Source organism: Neofelis nebulosa, chromosome 6 (genome assembly GCF_028018385.1).
Source record: "Neofelis nebulosa isolate mNeoNeb1 chromosome 6, mNeoNeb1.pri, whole genome shotgun sequence".
Lineage (NCBI taxonomy): Eukaryota > Metazoa > Chordata > Mammalia > Carnivora > Felidae > Neofelis > Neofelis nebulosa.
In genome coordinates, this window is record NC_080787.1 from 135,437,101 (window position 1) to 135,456,443 (window position 19,343).

The 19,343-nt window shown below is 35.9% G+C and overlaps 1 protein-coding gene across 5 annotated transcripts in view; it reads left to right on the plus strand.

Annotated features, from left to right (window-relative positions):
* The window catches only part of GRM1 (glutamate metabotropic receptor 1), a 421,006-nt gene that overhangs the window by 119,005 nt on the left and 282,658 nt on the right, over window positions 1-19,343 (plus strand). The gene's annotated exons all lie outside the window — the stretch shown is intronic.

A 19,343-nucleotide genomic window follows, 5' to 3' on the forward strand; every position in this document is an offset into this window, starting at 1 on the left:
GGCTGAGTGATGCTTTCAGCATGTGACTCCTGAGACAGTAGGTGGTGGCTTCCAAAACCTCTGCTCTTCTTTCTGGATCATGTGATATGCACTTTTGTGGGAATAGATTTTCAGTGTCATTGCATTTTTCATAGGGTTTTGACCTAACGGGTGTCTTGTTTAATTTGCCTACTAAAAATATTGCACAAAGCAACTGCTTAATTTTTCCAAGGAACCTACTGAATTTTCATACGGGAAAACCTGCACTGATCCCTGACTCTGTCACACTCATCTCCCAGATTCCCTTTCCTCCTCTCATCTCCTCCACTGGCTAGAATATAATCTATATCTCACCTACTGAAGTACCCCAACCACTGACCCTCTTCTCTAGGACGCCGAGTAGTAATGGTTTGGACATACATCCCCACCAGACCTTTCCTTCTGTCCTTGACGTGTTAAATTGCCATAATAGCAGTAACACTAATCTCATCATCATCTGGAACTAGAGGTACCGGAGACTTTTGAAAAGAAGGTAGGATATAAATACAACTAAATAAACAAACAAACAAACAAATACTCTCTCATGAGGAGAAATGGAATTAAGGTCAAATATGATTCAAGATTAAGAAAAAAATTATTAAATTTGAGTAAAATTGGCACAGTGCCACAAAATGTCACTTTGGCTTCTTCAACATGATGCAGTTGTGTGAAGCCACTTAGCAAGTCTTAAAAAAAAGAGTGTTTAAATGGAATATTATTTCCTTTATGAGTGAAAGGGAGGAAGGCAGCATTGTTGAAGTGTTATACAAAATAAGGTTGGTAATATGTGTACCAGGACATACAGATTTGTTCTTTTTATTGATTTTGTAAAATGACTGCTTTTACGAAGGACACTTGTCTTAAAAATATTCTCATGTTTACCCTTTTCAAAAGAACAGTTGTCTGTTTTTCCAGAATTCATTCTCTTTAACATCCGTGAAGAGGCTATCTACCTGATTTCTGGGTACTTTAAACAGATGTGGCAAATATGTGAGCCTTGGGGTATACAGACTGCCTAATTGTGAAATATAATTATATAAAATGTTGCCGTGAGTACCTGGAGTGTAAAGAACCCATCCCATCATAATTTTTTTAATGTTTGTTAACTTTGAGATAGAGGGAGAGCACAAGTGGGGGAGGCACAGAGAGAGCGAGACAGAATCCGAAGCAGGCTTCAGGCTCTGAACTGTCAGCACAGAGCCCCACGTGGGGCTCAAATCCACGAACTGGGAGATCATGACCTGAGCCAAAGTTGGACACGTAACTGACTGAGCCACCCAGGCGCCCCTTTCATCATTATTTTAAAGCTGAACAAAGATGACAATATAAACTTACCTCTCTGACTCTTGCTTACCTGCTAATAATAGCTGAGTTCAGACAAGTATTTCTGAGTCTCTCAGATGCTTGCTTGTGAAAAGGTCAGTTACATGTGATATCTACCTCTTTTATTCCTCTGTCTATCTGCCCTATCTCTGCTGGGTGCTAATGACACATCATAGGGAATCATGACGACAATGAACACCTGAGCTTCTGAGGATGCTGTTCCCTGCACCGGTGGTTATTGCCAAGGATGCATGGAGTCCTTGAGATGCCAAAGCCTGCCACACTTGGTGCTTCTCTGCCTTTCTGGGCTATATTCTATGGACATCTATCAGAGTAGTATTGGCTGTTACTCTCATATCTTAGAGGATTTGGGGGAAAATAGCCCTTTCTATTCTTTGTTCACAGTTCTCTCCCTTCCCTGGAAGAGATAGGAATTCATACATGAGTCCATAGGGAGCTGAACAGGGAGCCAAGGCAAGCAGGAACACCACACCATACCTAGAATTAGCTTTCCCTTCAGATGTTTGATTCTTCCACTTCCTGAGGAATACATTCTATCCCAGATGGACATTTGGTGGGCTTGGTTCTCTCATTTGTGCAGGCGTGCCCGGAAGGGTTACAGTTTAACATCAAGTGCAACTTCTGGCTACATTTGCAGTGTTGTTAAATATATCTCTCTTCTATTTGGAGAGGAGTTCATTTACTAAATGATAAACTCCTTTGAGGTCAGGAGCCATTGTTCAGTATTTTTCACAGCACATAGTATGATTCTGGCTGCCTCCAGAATCACCAAAGATGGTGATGGACCTCTTTGCATAGAGGTGAGGATGAGTAAGTCATGGCTTAGACTGCAGCAAAAGGTATTTAGTTAAAAGCATTAGAACTTCCTGAATGAAGATTTATATTCTCTTGCCTTCATGACCCCTCTTTTCTCTCATGCTTCACATCCAACATAAAAGGAAATGTTGTAGTGCTACCATCCAAGCATATCCAGACTTTGACAAATTACTGCCATTCTCATTGCTACCATCCCAGTCCAAGGCACCATCATCCCTCATCTGGATTATGGTGATAACCTCCCAATTGATCCCTGCCCTTCCCCATCATCTATTCTTAAGGCAAAGTGATCTTTTAAAAAATTAAGTCAGTGGAAATGCAAGCTGGTGCAGACACTCTGGAAAACAGTATGGAGGTTCCATACTCAACAAACTAAAAATAGAACTACCCTATGACCCAGCAATTGCAATACTAGGCATTTTATCCACGGGATACAGGTGTGCTGTTTCAAAGGGACACATGCACCCCCATGTGTATAGCAGCACTATCAACAATAGCCAAGGTATAGAAAGAGCCCAAATGTCCATTGATGGATGAATGGATAAAGAAGATGTGGCGTATATGTGTGTGTGTGTGTATATATATATATATATATATATATATATATATATATATATATAATGGAGTATTACTTGGCAATCAACAAGAGTGAAATCTTGCCATTTGCAACTACATGGATGGAACTGAAGGGTATTATGCTAAGTGAAATTAGTCAGTCAGAGAAAGACAAAAAGCATATGTCTTCACTCATATGAGGACTTTAAGAGACAAAACAGATGAACCTAAGGGAAGGGAAACAAAAATAATATAAAAACAGGGAGGGGGACAAAACAGAAGAGACTCATAAATATGGAGAACAAACTGAGTGTCACTGGAGGGGTTGTGGGAGGGTGGATGGGCTAAATGGGTAAGGGGCGTTAAAGAATCTACTCCTGAAATCATTGTTGCACTAGGTGCTAATTTGGATGTAAATTTAAAAAAAATACAAAATAAAACAAGTTAAAAAAAGGAAAAAAAGTAAATAATAAAAAAATTAAGTCAGGTAATATCTCTCTTTCTGTGCTCAATACCTCAAAATGGCTTTTCATTTTTCTCATAAGAAAGTCTTATGATGGTCTTAAAATCCCACATTCTGTCATTGAAACTGTTTTCCATAATGGCATAATAAACTATAATGACAGAAATAGAATTTTTTAAATAGGAAGTTCTCAAAGATAATAAGAGCATTCTATATTTAATGAATATAGAATAATGGAAAAATGAAACAAAAAGAAATAGGGGCTGAGAATTCTAGCCCTGACACCAAGTAATCATGTGATCTTGTTTAAGTTACTTTTTGTCTCTGAGTCTATTTTTTCCTACAAAATTAACAACTTATATTAAGACCATGTGACAAAACTATGATCAATAGGAATATATTTGTACGTTAATTTTTTCTAAAATTATTCATGAATTTAGATTAATCAGTTTACATTTTCTTACCTGTAACCTTTATTAAAACCAGGAGAATTTGTTGAATACAGCTGGTCAGTATTAGTGTTTTCACGTGGTCATGGAATGCAGCCAGCAGATAATCAATGCAGCCTACAAGATAATCAAACCTTTGACTTTAGACAAATTGGCAGAATATTGTCACCAAGTAAGTTAACTAACCACAAGTTAATCATTACACTAAAGAAATGTTCCATCTTGGCTCTATGAAATCGCCTCTTTTGAGATGATTCTCAGAATTGTGCTCACCATAGCTGTAATTCTAATGATGATGGTGATGATGATAATCACATTTGTTTAGGACCTACTATATGCCAGGCGCTATTCTAAGCACTTTGCATACATTAACTCATTTAATTATGATAACACTATAATGAGAAATGTACTAGTATTATTCCCGCTCTGATGTATGGAGAAGTAGGAAAGTTGTCAAAAAGTGCTGCAAATCTAGAGCTGGGATTTGAACCTAGGCAGTTTGACTTCAGAATTCATGCTCTTAATCACTAAATTATACTCTGTCAAGTTGTAATTGTTGTGTTTAAGAGATATTAGCATTAACCTTAGTTTCCTCTTAGTTTGCTCTCTCTTCTAGAAATTTATTTTATTGTTTAAATTCACCTTCTTGGAAAATGAACTGAAGTATCTCTGTAAGAAAATTTTAAATTTCTAATTATTATCTATTTCTTTTAATTTTTTTCCTCTCCCAGTATTAAAGGTTTTATGTGATAATTCAATAAAGGGGCTATTCTTTTCAAGCTCATTATTTTTTATCATAACATGAGACTCCACAGTCTAATTCTCTTTGCACACAGTCTGTATCTATGGAACTATACTTACATAGAAGCCAATTTGGAACAAGTGGGCGATATTTCACTGAAATCTTAAGTGATAATTATTAAAACTGTAATTGTTAACTGGCTGATTTGTTCTAATTTCTATTTTTTGTTCCTTTATTTGAAGAAAGTGAAAGTGAGCATGGTTCATGTGTATGAACACATAAGAGCTACCATTTATTGAGTGTTTGGTATGTACTAGGCTATTAATATTTAATATCTCCAGTCTTCACAACAACCCTGAAAGGTTGATTTGAAAGGTAGAGAGGTTAAACAACTATACCAAATTCCTTATTTAATAAATGGTGGAGACAAGATTCAAACTTACTATAATACCATAAATCATATAGATACATAAATATCAAATTATAACCTCCTCAAAGTTGACAGGTTTTATATGCTTGTTAATTTTCCCATCAAGCCTAAAAGGTGTTTTGGTGTGGTAAAAACTCAACTGTGCCAGAAATCATGGGGAGTCAGAGAGAAAGCAAGTGGTTTCATTGTGTGGCCCTTGCTTTTCCTTTCCTATTCCAGGATCAGTATGTTTTATCTAGCATGGTAAGGTTTGACGTTCTTCTTCAGTCAGCCTCAGCCTCTAGAATTCATCTGTAAAATTACAACTCATTTTTGCTTGTCTCTTAGGTTGTATTTTTCTTTAAAAATACAATTTTCTAAAAAAATAAAAATTTTTAAAAATCTTATTTTTGAGAGAGAGAGAGAGAGACAGACAGACAGACAGATGGACAGTGTGCGTGGGGAACGAACAGAGATAGAGGGAGACCCAGAATCCAAAGTAGGCTCCAGGTTCTGAGCTGTTAGCACAGAGCCCAACGCAGGGCTTGAACCCATGAACCGAGAGTTCATGAGCTAAAGTCAGATGCTTAACCGACTTGAGTCACCCAGGCACCCCATTAAGTTGTATTTTTCTAATTACAAAATGCCTACTTGCCTGTTAAACTATAGCTGAGTGTCAGTGGTAGATCTCTTGTGGGGACCTAAAGACACACTCTTCTCAGGGGATGAGTGAGAGCTTTCTGGCTTTAGTTGTATGCCAGGTGTTGACATTTTCCACCCTATTTTCCTCATCTTGGGAAGCCTTTACAGTAGATTTACATTCTACCTTGTTAGGAGCCTCTGATTAAATACATGATTAAATATATTGGATACGCCATATTTAATTATATATTTCCTAGCCCCTTTTATTGGATTATGGCCTCATCTTCTAACTTATCCACTCTACAAAAGAAATATCCAATAAAGGTAATTAGCCAATAACCTTTCATTTTGCCCCCTCTCCCTACTATATCCTGGCCAATCAAACTATTAAGTATAGAGTCCTTACATTTCAAATGCTTACCCCTTATTGGTGGGCACTGTTTTATCTATCATCTCTCTCAACTCTTGTCTTCTAACCCACTAGACCCACTTTCCAATATTTGTCTTTGAAGAGAAATTCCTTCTAAAACTTGATCCATGAAAACATTGACACCATGATTTTTGAGTTGAAAGCACAACAACCTTAAGCACATTAAAAAAAATGTCTTGAAAGGAGCACTTGCTTTATCTGGAAAGATGGCTATTGCTTCATTTTAAAACAAAAGAAGTAACTTTTCCTTTTTTTTTTTTTAATATAAGGTAATGTTTTTGTCTTTTTCTTCTAGAACCTAAACACATATTTGGAAAAGTGACCTTTATACCCTTGAAACAAGATGATATACCATGGTGTTCTGTTTCACACACTTATTTTTTTTTTTTATGAGAAATGAGTTATTTTAGATCCTATCTTTCCATTATGGAAAAAATGGGGGGGGGGATATCTGAAGTTTTCAGCCTTCAGACAAAATTATAAAGGTTATATATTATAAAGTAAATGTGAACTTTCATTGAAGCATGACCTCCACCAAAATGGATTATAATTAAGAGGCTGGCAAAGCTGATGAGCATTTTCTGATGTGTGATGGTCCCAACTTATAGATACATAACCTGGCCTTCTGTAAGTTCCCAAGGGCAGAAAATGATTGCTAACCGGCTGACAGGCAATCCCTTTCTTAAAACATTCCTCCTCCACACGCAGATTAATGAGAGCTTTGTGGAAGATTACACTGTTAGAAAAAGACTGTGAGAAATATATTCGAGGGAAGGAGAGGGGATTTAGTTTAGAGTACTCTGGAGATTAAACATTATTTGTAGGAGGATATTGACAAGTATTGTGAGCATAGATCTCAGCCACAGAAATGCTTAGGATTTTCACAATATTTGGGTGACTGATTTGCATTGTGCTTAACCCTTCCTTTACACCAATACCGATTTCCATGTTTCAGATAATGGACTTCTAAAAACTGAATGACTAACATCTTGGTCTTTCCTTGCCTCTAGAGTACTAGAAACACTGAAGGGTTTAGGGTTGCCCTCTGTATCTATACGGCACTGGCTCAATTTGAATGGAGGAAAAAGAAGTCATTATAATTTAGTCAAGTTTATGTTTGAGGCTGATCAAAGACAGCAGGGATTTTATATTAATACATTTTGTGGAAACATGATAGTTTCTTCCCAAGCTGGCTGCACAACAGAAACAATATGCGCACTTAAAAATGCACATTCCTGGATCCTACCACAAACCGTCAATACAATTTCTTGATGAGAGACTTTGGATCTTCTTCTTGTTGTAAAGACTGAAGATGAGTTAAGTTTCAGAACCACTACCTTCTGAAGCCTACACCCCATGCTTTACACTCTGGTGGCATTCACAATAACTGAGTTGCTCTCAGGACATATTTAATTTTTTTTTAACGTTTATTTATTTTGAGACAGAGAGAGACAGACAGAGCGTCAGAAAGAGGGGGGAGACACAGAATCCGAAACAGGCTCCAGGCTCTGAGCGGTCAGCACAGAGCCCGACGCGGGGCTCGAACTCAGGGGACCGCGAGATCATGACCTGAGCTGAAGTCGGACGCTTAACCGACTGAGCCACCCAGGGCCCCTCTCAGGACATATTTGAAAGGGAAAATGGAATGAAAATTTTAACTTTTTTGCCTGTTATTTTGACACTTTAGCTCTGTTTTTTTTTTTTAATTTCTTAAATTTATTTGGCTTCAAGATTTTCTTTCAAAAGTAAAGATACATGAGGAGAGTAGTAAATAATAGTAATATTGACAGTAGGAGTGGTAGTAATAGTAGTAAACACTATTTGCAGCTCTATTTCCTGTATTCCTGCCCAAACTGGCCTATTGACCTGACCTGTAAAAAGCAGAGTCATGTCCTAGTTTTCTGACTGATCAAGATGCAGAGTAGGAAACATTTACACAAGTGGCAGATTAGTCCATTCATCTCTGAGTCTAGGGTTGCCCAGGGATGAACAATGAACTACCATTTCTTGCTAATTGTGGAGTTGGGTGCTGATGATTTAGGTGCTTGTCAGCTGCTTGGCTGCCTATATCAAAAACCCTAAAACCATCAGTTCCTGGGCTCCACCCCCCTTCAGTTCTAATTCAATATGCCCAGGGATAGATGGAGGAGTATGTGCATTTCAAATCAGCCTTATTGAAAGTCACCAACTTTAAATGTTTCATTTGATGATTCTTGTAACTCTGTATAAGCATCATAACTCTGTTTAAGCATCATAACTATATAAATCATGATATAGAATATTTCCATCACAGAAAAACATTTCCTAGTGTCCCTCGGCAAGCATTCCTTTCCAACCTCTGTACACAGGCAATTACTCATCTGCTTTCTGTCATTACACTTTTGTCTTTTCTAGAATATTGTATACATAAAATCATATGGAATGTAGTCTTTTATGTCTGACTTATTTTAATTGGCAAAGTGCTTTTGAGATACACCCATGGTGTCGTACGTTTGCATAGCTTCTTTATTGCTGAGTAGTATTCCATGGCATGGATGTGCTTCAATTTGCTGATCCATTCTCCTATTGATGAACATTTGGATCTTTCCCAGTTTTGACTATAATGCATAATGCATTTATGGACATTCACGTATAAGTCTTTGTGTGGATATATCTATTTAATTCCCTTAAAGAAATATCTAGGGGTGAGATTATGGGTCACATGGTAAGTCTGTATTTAACTTTATAGATTGCTTTACAAGAAACTGCCAAATTATTTTCCAAAGTGGATGTACCATTTTGCAGTTCCCCCAGTGGTGTATGAGAGTTCTAATTCCTTTACATCTTCACCAAAATAGTATTGTCAGTCTTTTCACTTTTAGCTATTCTGGTGGGTGTGCAGTGGCATCTCTTTGTGGTTTTAATTTGCATTTTCATAATGACTAATGATGTTGAACATTTTTATGTGCTTATTTTCCATTTTAATATCCCTTTTGGTGAAATCTTTTGTAGACCTGTATGCCCATTTTGTCATCAGGTTGGTTGTTTTATTGAGAAGTTGTAGAAACTTCTTTATAATTTCTGGACCCAAATCATTTATTATTTTTTTTGTTATGTTTCTTTATTTTTGAGAGGCAGAGAAAGACAGAGAACAAGTGGGGGAGGGGCAGAGAGAGAGGAAGACACAGAATCCAAAGCAGGCTCCAGGCTCTGAGCTGTCAGCACAGAGCCCAATGTGAGGCTCGAACTCACGAAACGTGAGATCATGACCTGAGCCGAAGTCGGATGCTCAACTGACTGAGCCACCCAGACACCCCTGGACCCAAATCATTTATAATAAACATATATAGCATATATTTTTGCTAAGTATGTGTCTGAAAATTAAATTTTGTTAACAGTATCTTTGGAAGATAGAATGTTTTAAAATTTAAAAGTCCAGTTATCAATTTCTTCTTTTATGATTTATGTTTGTTGTGTTTTATCAAAAATAGCTTTACCTACTCCAAAGTCACAAACATTTTTGTCTAAATTTTATAATGTTTCTATGTTTAGATGTATGATTAAGTTACATATTTGAAGTTAATTTTCATATATGTTGTGACATAACAACATATATGTTGTTAAGTTTCATATATGTTTTTTTTAACTAAAAATATCCAGTTGTTCCAGAACTGTTCTGTTGAAAGGACTATCATTTCTCCATTAAAATAGCCTGATATTTATTGAAAATAAATGAGTATATATGCATGTGTATTAATTAAATATTTTAGCATTCCAATTCACCTTTACCTTTGACTCACTAGCTAGGATTCTTTATTATTTTATGAATAATTATTTAGGGTTTATAATAAGTTTCATTAAGTTATTAATGTCCATATTCTAAGAATATTATACCACATTGCATATAGTATAAGAATTTTATAGTAATATATTTCTATTTCTCTCTTTTGATGTGTGCTCTATTGTTTCATTATTTTACTTCTAATTCTATTCTAATGTCTAAAATACACTATTATTTTAAATAGTCAATTGTCTGTTGAAGAGATTAAAAATGAGAAAAACTACCTTCCATAATTACTTGTGCAATTACTTTTTCATTCCTTTGTGTAGGTCCAAATTTTCTTCTGGATTATTTTCCTTCTCTCTGAAGAATTTTCTTTTTTTTTTTTTTTAATTTTTTTTTTTTTCAACATTTTTTATTTATTTTTGGGACAGAGAGAGACAGAGCATGAACGGGGGAGGGGCAGAGAGAGAGGGAGACACAGAATCGGAAACAGGCTGCAGGCTCCGAGCCATCAGCCCAGAGCCTGACGCGGGGCTCGAACTCACGGACCGCGAGATCGTGACCTGGCTGAAGTCGGACGCTTAACCGACTGCGCCACCCAGGCGCCCCTGAAGAATTTTCTTTAACATTACTTGTGAGGCTGGTCTGCTGAATAAATTCTCTTCACTTTTTTTGTCTATAATGTTTTTATTTTACCTTAATTAAAATTAAAAAAAAAAAACATTTACCTGGTATAGACTTTTAGGTTGATAGTTCCTGTTTTTTACTCCCAATACTTTAGAGATATTACTCAATTATGTTGTTGACCTGCATAGCTTCTGATAAAAAATATGCTATGATTTTGTGTTTCTTGAATGTGTATTTTTAATCTCTTACTGTTTTAAGCCTGTCTTTTTATCACTTGTTTTCAGCAATTTGATTATAAACCTTGATGTGGTTTTTCCTTTTATTTATTTGACTTGAGGTTTATTAAATTTCTTAGATATATGTGTTCATAGTTTTTTCAAATCAAATTTGGAAAATAATTGGCTATTATTTCCTCAAATATTCTTTTCTTTTCTTTTTTTTAAAAATTTTTTTCAACATTTTTTATTTATTTTTGGGACAGAGAGAGACAGAGCATGAACGGGGGAGGGGCAGAGAGAGAGGGAGACACAGAATCGGAAACAGGCTCCAGGCTCCGAGCCATCAGCCCAGAGCCCGACGCGGGGCTCGAACTCACGGACCTCGAGATCGTGACCTGGCTGAAGTCGGACGCTTAACCGACTGCACCACCCAGGCGCCCCATATTTTCTTAAGTTTATTTACTTTGTGTGTGAGAGAGAGAGCAAATGTGAGCAGGGGAGGGACAGAGAAAGAGAGAGAGAGAGAGAGAGAGAGAGAGAATCCCAAGCAGACTCTGTGCTGTCAGTGCAGAGCCTGATGTGGAGCTCGATCCCACAAACCATGAGATCATGACCTGAGCTGAAATCAAGAGTCGGATGCTTAACTGACTGAGTCACCCAAGCGCCCCTATTTCCTCAAATATTATTTCTGTCCTTATCATTCTTTTCTTTCTATCTTGGGCTCCAATTATATGTATGTTTGATTGCTTGATATTTTTGCACAGGGAGATTATGTCTTTTTTTCCCCCCACTTTTCTTTCTTTGCTTCATCTTCTACCCTGTCTATGGATATGACTGTGAATACATGATTTTTGTTTGTTTGTTTTTGTTTTTGGCAGTGTTTAATCTGTTCTTAATCCCATCATGTGCATTTTTTATTTCAGATATTGTGCTTCTCATCTTCTTGTCATTTTATTATAATTAAGAATAGTTTGTATGTGACTTCATCCCTTTTACATTTAATAAGCCTTGTTTTATTGCCTATCATATGCTGTGCTCTGGGGAATATTCCAAGTGCACTTGAGATGAATTTGTATTTTATTGTTGTTGGGCTGAGGGTTCCATAGATGCCTGTAAGGTGTAGTTTCTTCATACTGTTGTTAAAGTCTTCTATATCCTGTTGATATTTTGTCTCTCCATTATTTTTGTTGAATTGTCTTTTTCTCCCTTTAACTTAGTTTTTGTTTCATGTATTTTAAGTTTCTCTTGCTAGGTGTATATATGCTTATAATAGCTGTCTCTTTCTGATATATTGATGCTTTTCTCATTAGAAAATATTCCTCTTTATATCAAGTGACTTACTATTTTAAAGCTTTTATTCCTGATAAGAGTATAGCTACTCCAGCCTTTTAATGATTGCCATCTACATTATATCTCTTTTTCCATCCTTTCACTATCAACATATTTGTATTGTATGTAAAATATTTCCTTAGACAACATGTAGTTGGATCTTACTTTTTAAAATCTAGACTTACAATCTCTACCTTTTGATTGTATTGTTTTATCCTTTCACACATAATGTAATTATTGATATAGAGTTACTGCTACTAATTTACGTTTTGCTTTCCAGTGTTTTGTGTCTTTTTGTTCCATTGCTTTTTTAATCTTTTTTTTTTTCAGTATATTTTTAAACATTATTTTCCTAGTGCTTGGTAAGGGCTTACTGTATAAATCTTAACTTATGAATCCACTTCAAATTTATGCTAATTTAACTTCAGTGAGATATACAAATATATATTACTCTTATATAGCTCTCTTTCCTTTTTCTTCCTTTTGTACTATTGTTACACATTACATTTACATATATTAGAAACTCAGCAATGCATTGTCATAATTACTGCTTTAGAAGTTATGTCTATTAGAGAAACTGACTAGGGAAAAGTAAATATATTCATAGGTATTTTTACATTTTCCATCTGATTTACCATTTTTGATTCTCTACATTTTTTTCACTATGGATGCAAGTTACCATCTGGTGTCATTGACATACCAGATACAACTTTGTTCTTACCCATCATCTTTGTGCTGTTGTCAAACATATTACACTTCCTTGTGTTATTGGTCCTCACATAAAATTATATGCATATTGTTTTATGAAGTTGCTTTTTAAATCATTGAAGTTAGAAAGAAGAAGAGATATACATTTATACTGTTTTTTATAATTACTTTAACTACCTTTACTTGTGCACTGTGTGTGTGTGTGTGTGTGTGTGTGTGTGTGTTTGAATTTCTATCTTGGGTAACTTGCTTTAAGCCTAAAGAACTACCGTTAATATTTATTTTATTTATTTTTTTGGGGGGTAGGTCTGCTAGTAATGAATTTACTCAGTGTTTGTTTATCTGGGAATATTTTTATTTCACTTTCATTTTTGCTGGATAGAAGATTCTTGGTCAACAGCTTGTTATTTCAGCACTTTGAATATGTCACCCAACTGCCTTTGGACCACCATTCTTTCTCATATGAACTCATTCCTTGTTCTGACCAGAAGAAGTGAAAGGGTTGGGAAGAGGGGTGTTCTGGGATGAAGATTCTTCCTACTGGAAAGCCCTTACCTCTTGGCAACCTTAACCCTGTCTCATTTCTCTTTTATGTACTTTGAATGGATAGTAAAATAATCAAGGACTATTGCTCTAAATATTTCAGAGAGTAAAACTCAATAACCTCTTCTCATTGGAGGCTATTAAAACTCATTAAAACTCTCATTCCAGAGTTTGAGCTATATACTGTGAAAAATGGACAATTGCACAAAAGAAATTTACACTTTTTCCCCGAGATACTTACCCAGAGTCCTAGTTGTAGTTATGGTCAATGTCTGGTGTGTTCTCATATTTGGGAGAAGCATATCTTTTTATCTGATATGCTTTAGAGATGAGTATGGTTTCTACATGTTTTTAAAATAACATTGAAGATTGAAAACAAAAACAAAAGCAAAAACGTGTGCTCCGAACATTCCTTTTCACACTTTTTTTGTTCATAGTAGTACTTTTCTTCCTGTACAGGTATATTCCCTAAAAATTACCATAGACAGGGGCACCTGGGTGGCTCAGTCGGTTAAGTGTCTGCCTTCAGCTCAGGTCATGATTTCATGGTTCATGAGTTCGAGCCCTGCCTCAGGCTCTATGCTGACAGCTTAGAGCCTGGAGCCTGTTAAGATTCTGTGTCTCCTCTCTCTCTGCCCCTCCCCACTCGCTGGTGTGCTCTCTCTGTCTCTGTGGAAAATAAAAATAAAAAACATTAAAACATTTTTAAAGAAATTACCATAGACAGTTTTTCAAAATGTAGGATGCCACTTCGGGGATTGATGGAAACACTACATAGTAATTAGGAAGTATGACCTAAAGGGCTTCTGGGTATGGCATTCCTCTCTAATGAGGAGATAAACAGGTATAAATTTTGCCTCCTCGGTCACCAAATGTAGCACATTATATAGGTATTAAAATTCACTCTAATAAATTCCTATAAGGGTTGAAAACTTAGCTAAAAACTCAAGGGAGCTGGAATTGCAAAAATTGTGTCAGTAACAAAGTACAGGCATATCTTGTTTTATTTTACTTCATTTTATTGCAGTTTGCAAATATTGCTTTTTTTTAAAATACAAATTGAAGGTCTGTGGCAACCTTACATCAAGAAAGTCTATCGGCATCATTTTCCAATAGGATTTGCTCACTTTGTGTCTCTGTGTCACATTTTGATAAGTATCACAATATTTCGAACTTTTAAATGTCATTATATTTGTTATACTGATCTGTGATCATTAACCTTTGATGTGACTATTGTAATTGTTAGGGAGCACTATAAATTCTATGTTTTTAACAGCAAACTTAATTGACAAATGTTGTATGTATTCTGACTGCTCCACTGTCCAACCATTCACCTGTCTTGCTCCCTTTCCACAGACGTCCCTAGGCCACCCTGAGACACAGGGAATAAGGCTTAATATTGAAAATTAAGCCAATGAGAACCCTACAATGGCCTCTCAGTGTTTAAATGAAAGGACTTTTACTTTCAGTCAAAAGCTAGAAGTGATTAGGCTTAGTAAGTATGTCAAAAGTGAGACAAGCCAAAAGCTTAGCTTCTTGTGTCAAACAGTTAGTTGAGTTGTGAGTGCAAAGTAAATAGCCCTGAAGGAAATCAAAAATATTATTTCAGTAAGCACACAAATAATAAGAAAGCAGGCTTATTGCTGACATAGAGAAAGTTTTAGTAGTCTAGATAGAAGATCAAACCAGCTATAACATTCCCCTAGGCCTAACCCAGAGTAAGGCCTTAACTCTCTTCAACTCTGTGAAGGATTAGCAGGTGACAAAGCTGCAGAAGAAAAGTTTGAAGCTAGCAGAGGTAGGTTCATGATGAGGTTTAAAGAAAGAAACCCTATTTATAACATAAAACTACAACGCAAAGCAGTAAGTGCTAATGTAGTGCAACAAGTTACCCAGAAGATCTAGCTAAGATATTAATGAAAGTGGCTACATTAAACAACAGATTTTCAGTGTAGAGGAAACAGCCTTCTATTGGAACAACATGCCAGCTAGGACTTTCATAGCTAGAGAGAAGTCAATGCCTGGCTTCAAAGCTTCAAAGTACAGGCTGACTCTCTTATTAGGGGCTAATGCAGCTGGTGACTTGAAGTTGAAGCCCAGGCTCATTGATCATTCTGAAAATCCTAGGGCCCTTAAGAACTATGCTAAATCTACTCTGCCTCTGTCCTGTATATGAACAGCAAAGCCTGGATGGCAGCACATCTGTTCACTACATTGTTTACTGAATATTTTAAGCCTAATGTGAGCCTGAAGATGCGACTGAATTGCTACAATCTCATGATAAAACTTGAAAGGATGAGGAGTTTCTTCTTAAGGATAAGCAAGGAAAGTGGTTTTCTTGAGATGGAATCTACTTGGGGAGAAAATGTTGTTCAGATTGTTGAAACAATAACAAAGGATTTAGAATACTACATAAACATAGTTGATAAGGCAGTGACAGGGCTTGAGAGGATTGACTCCGATTTTGAAAGAAGTTCTAATATGGGTAAAATGCTGTCAAATAGCATAGCATGCTACAGAGAAATCATTCATGAAGGAAGAACCAATCAATGTAGCAAAATTCACTGTTGTCTTATTTCAAGGAATTACCACAGCTACCCCAACCCTCAGGAACCACTCTGATCAGTCAGAAGCCATCAACATTGAAGCAGGATCTTCAACCAGCAAGAAGCTTGTGACTTGCTGAAAGCTCAGATCTTGGTTAGCATTTTTTAGTAATACAGTATTAAAAAAATTGTTTAATGTTTATTTGTCTTTGAGAGATAGAGAGAGAGAGACAGAGTACAAATGGGGGAGAGGCAGAGAGAGAGGGACACAGGATCTGAAGCAGGCTCCAGACTCTGAGCTGTTAGCACAGAGCCTGATGCGGGCCTCAAACTCACAAACTGTGAAATCATGACCTGAGCCTATTTCGGATGCTTAACCAATTGAGCCAGTTGGTGTCCCAGTAATGAAGTATTTTTAAATTAAGGTATGTACATTTTAAAAAAATACACAATGCTATTATTATATACTTAGTATAGTACAGTATAGTGTAAACATAACTTTTATATGCACTGGGAAACCAAAAAGTTCATTTGACTCACTTTATTGCAATATTCACTTTATTGAAGTGGTCTAGAACTAAACCTGCGATATCTCTAAGGTGTATTACAGAAGAGTAGCTTACTTGCATGTTTTACCAAAGTAGAATATTGAAAATGATTAAGTCAATTTACTGATTTTTTCCACTACATCCTGTTGGAAAAGTTTACATTGATTGTTATGAAATCACTTAATGAAACTTACAATTTCAAAAGATAACACTGAGTTTATTAACTATACTTCAGGTTATTAAATTAGTGGTGCTTATACTTGTATCCCCAAGGTTTTATGTCTTGAGTTCTGTGAAGAAGGAAAGGTGTTTGCTGAGCCTGACTTTCTGTAGAAAAAGACTCATGGGAATGCTAAGTTTTCATCTATCCAACATCCTGCTGTCTCAAGGCCCAAGTTGGTGAGAATATGCTCCCAAAGTCCCTCAGTTGGCTGCTGCCAGATCTTAGTTCTTGCTGGCTATCTGCTGGAGATGGTTTCTTGCCATATGGATCTCTCCATGGGACAGCACACAGGATATCTGGCTTCTCTAGAGCAAGAGTGGGAAACAGTAAGACAGAGCGAGGGGTGGAGTGGGGAGGAAAGGTGAAAGTAGTGATGGGCTGTTTGTAACCTAATCATGTAAGTGATATCTCATTTCTTTTGCCATATTTTATTCATTAAAAGCATATTACTAGGTCCAATGCCTCAAGGGGGAGGGGATTGCATGAGAAAATGATTGCATGAGAGGATCTTAGACAGTGTCTATTATAGTAGTATAAACAGAACCACAGTACTTGCACGTGTAGTTCACTTTAAAAAAAAAAAGTTTATCGATAGAGAGTGAGTACACATGCAAGCACGCACATATTCATATGCAGGACAGGGGCGAGAGAGAGAGAGAGAGAGAGAGAGAGAGGGTGAGAGAGAGAATTCCAGGCAGTCTCCATGCTTAATGTGGAGTCCAATGCGGGACTTGATCCCACTACGGAAAGATCACGACCCCAGCCGATATCAAGAATCAGATGCTTAACCAACTGAGCCACCCGGATGCCTCTCACTTTTTAAAAAATAAGTTTGGCTCTTAGTCATTTATGGTCTTATTTTTAAAGGGACTATGATAATAAAGTTAAAACAAGAATCACAATGAAACATTTGCATTGGTACCATTAAAGGGCATAAGTACTCTCTGCTAGGATTATTATCCTTGCATTTTTTGAAAATGTTAGAAGACACTTATTTCAACCTCTACTTTTTTCTAAATGTCATCCATTTAAAAAGCTTTAGGAAGGCCTGTCATCTTTAGTCTTGATATATCTGTATACATGATGTTTCTTGGCTAGGTTTATCATATTATCCGTAAGACCTTGAGGATAGCAGTGTGTTAAAAACAGGAACATTTTACTTTATAGAAGTTGGTTTGACTTTGTAGATTTTCCTTTAAAATGGTAAATAGTAAAAATAAAACAATATAGTATGAATAAGTACAAATGCAAAATCCATCTCATAAATCCAAGATATCCTCTTTTGATTCATTGGATTTTTAAAAATCACAAACTGGAATTTTCAATTCTTTATGCACAATTTCTATGAAAAGGAAAATAATATGTTAATGATACATCTTCCTAGTGGGAAAACAAAAAGCTAATGTCTTCCTTAAAAGTAATATGGGTTATATTAGGTTCTGGAAATATACTGCTATATTTCACAAAACATACTGTAACAGTTGGTTTATGTAAATCTATATGTTCTATCAGCATTGTGGTTTAATGTCTCCTTGCGGACTTCTCTGGTCAATTGGGGTGAGGAAAACAGTACTAAAGACTCAGAGATACTAACTTACGCGAATTCTGGTTTAAATCCCGTGGATCTATCTCCTGTAGAATTAGTAGCTCAAAAAATATTTGAAAACAAGAAGTCTGTAAGTTCCCCTTCAAGACAAATATTATAGTTCTTTCATGTTTCCTAAGCAAGAAGATTATATCTGTAATATATCACAACAATTAGTTGTTTTAGTAAATTCTTAGAAAAGATGATTAAATCTTTTAACTAACTTGTGCATTACATCAAATGATTACTTTAATAGAATAAATTTTGACTAGCAGCCATAAGAATCAGAAAAACTTCTATTATAACCCCCATTTCCATATTCATTGCTAAGAGACCCAGAGTAAGTTCTGTCACCTTTCCACAAAGTAACAGCAATGCTAGTCTCCACTACATAGGGCTAATGCAACCTTGAGTGAAGATGATGGCATTTAAATGCTTAACAGATTCCTCTGCATGTCATTAAACTAATACATATTAGCTGTAAATTTTAGTCATATTACTGAACGAACTCAGTCTGACTGAGCCTTCTTTTCTTCTTAAAGCATTAAGTACTTGGATTCAAGTCTGTATGTTATTTTCCCAGAACAGCACTAAGAGAGGAAGCAACAATGTAAGTGAGCCCTCTCTGTCTGCCCTGTAGAGGGTTGTCCCAACAAATTACTTCCTAATCCCAACCTGGTGGACTAACAAGAGTTGACATGTATTCCCGTTGTGACTTTCTCTGACAACTCACGAGAGGCTAGAATAGAATAGGCTGAGTCACTTTTTAAACTTAAAAATTTTAGGTTCTCTTCATTCTCTTTCTGCTTGATATGTTCTGAAATAGTTAAATGTCTTCTCTTTTCTCTAGAATACTATGAAATTTGTATTTAAACATTCTCGCTCTCTTATTTTCTATAATTCTCAATGTATATTATTTTTTCATGTGCTTAATGTTCTTGAATTTCTGTTTCAGAGTTTTTATGTCACACCAAAATCTGATATGGACATATTTGAGACTATTCTAAGCCTGAATAACTTATGAGTGATATTTTGATAATAATAATTTAATCACTTTTTCAGTTACCATTATTTGCATGGCATCTCTTCTTTCACTGGATTTTTTTTTTCTTATGTTCTCACTAAACATCAGTATTTTTGCAGTTTCAGTTTGGCCATTTCTAGGCCTTGCCTTGAAAAATACATTTTAAAGCAGAGTTGTAGCCAAGGAAAATGACTGTGAACAACCACTTCCTGATAGTCATTTAAGTACTGTCCCCTATAGGTATAAAGATCATTTATTTTTATAATAGACCTATAGAATTCTTCCCTTTTGTATATTATTTTTGATAAACTTTACTTTTTAGGACAGTTTTATTGTTTTTAGAACAGATTTACAGAAAGAT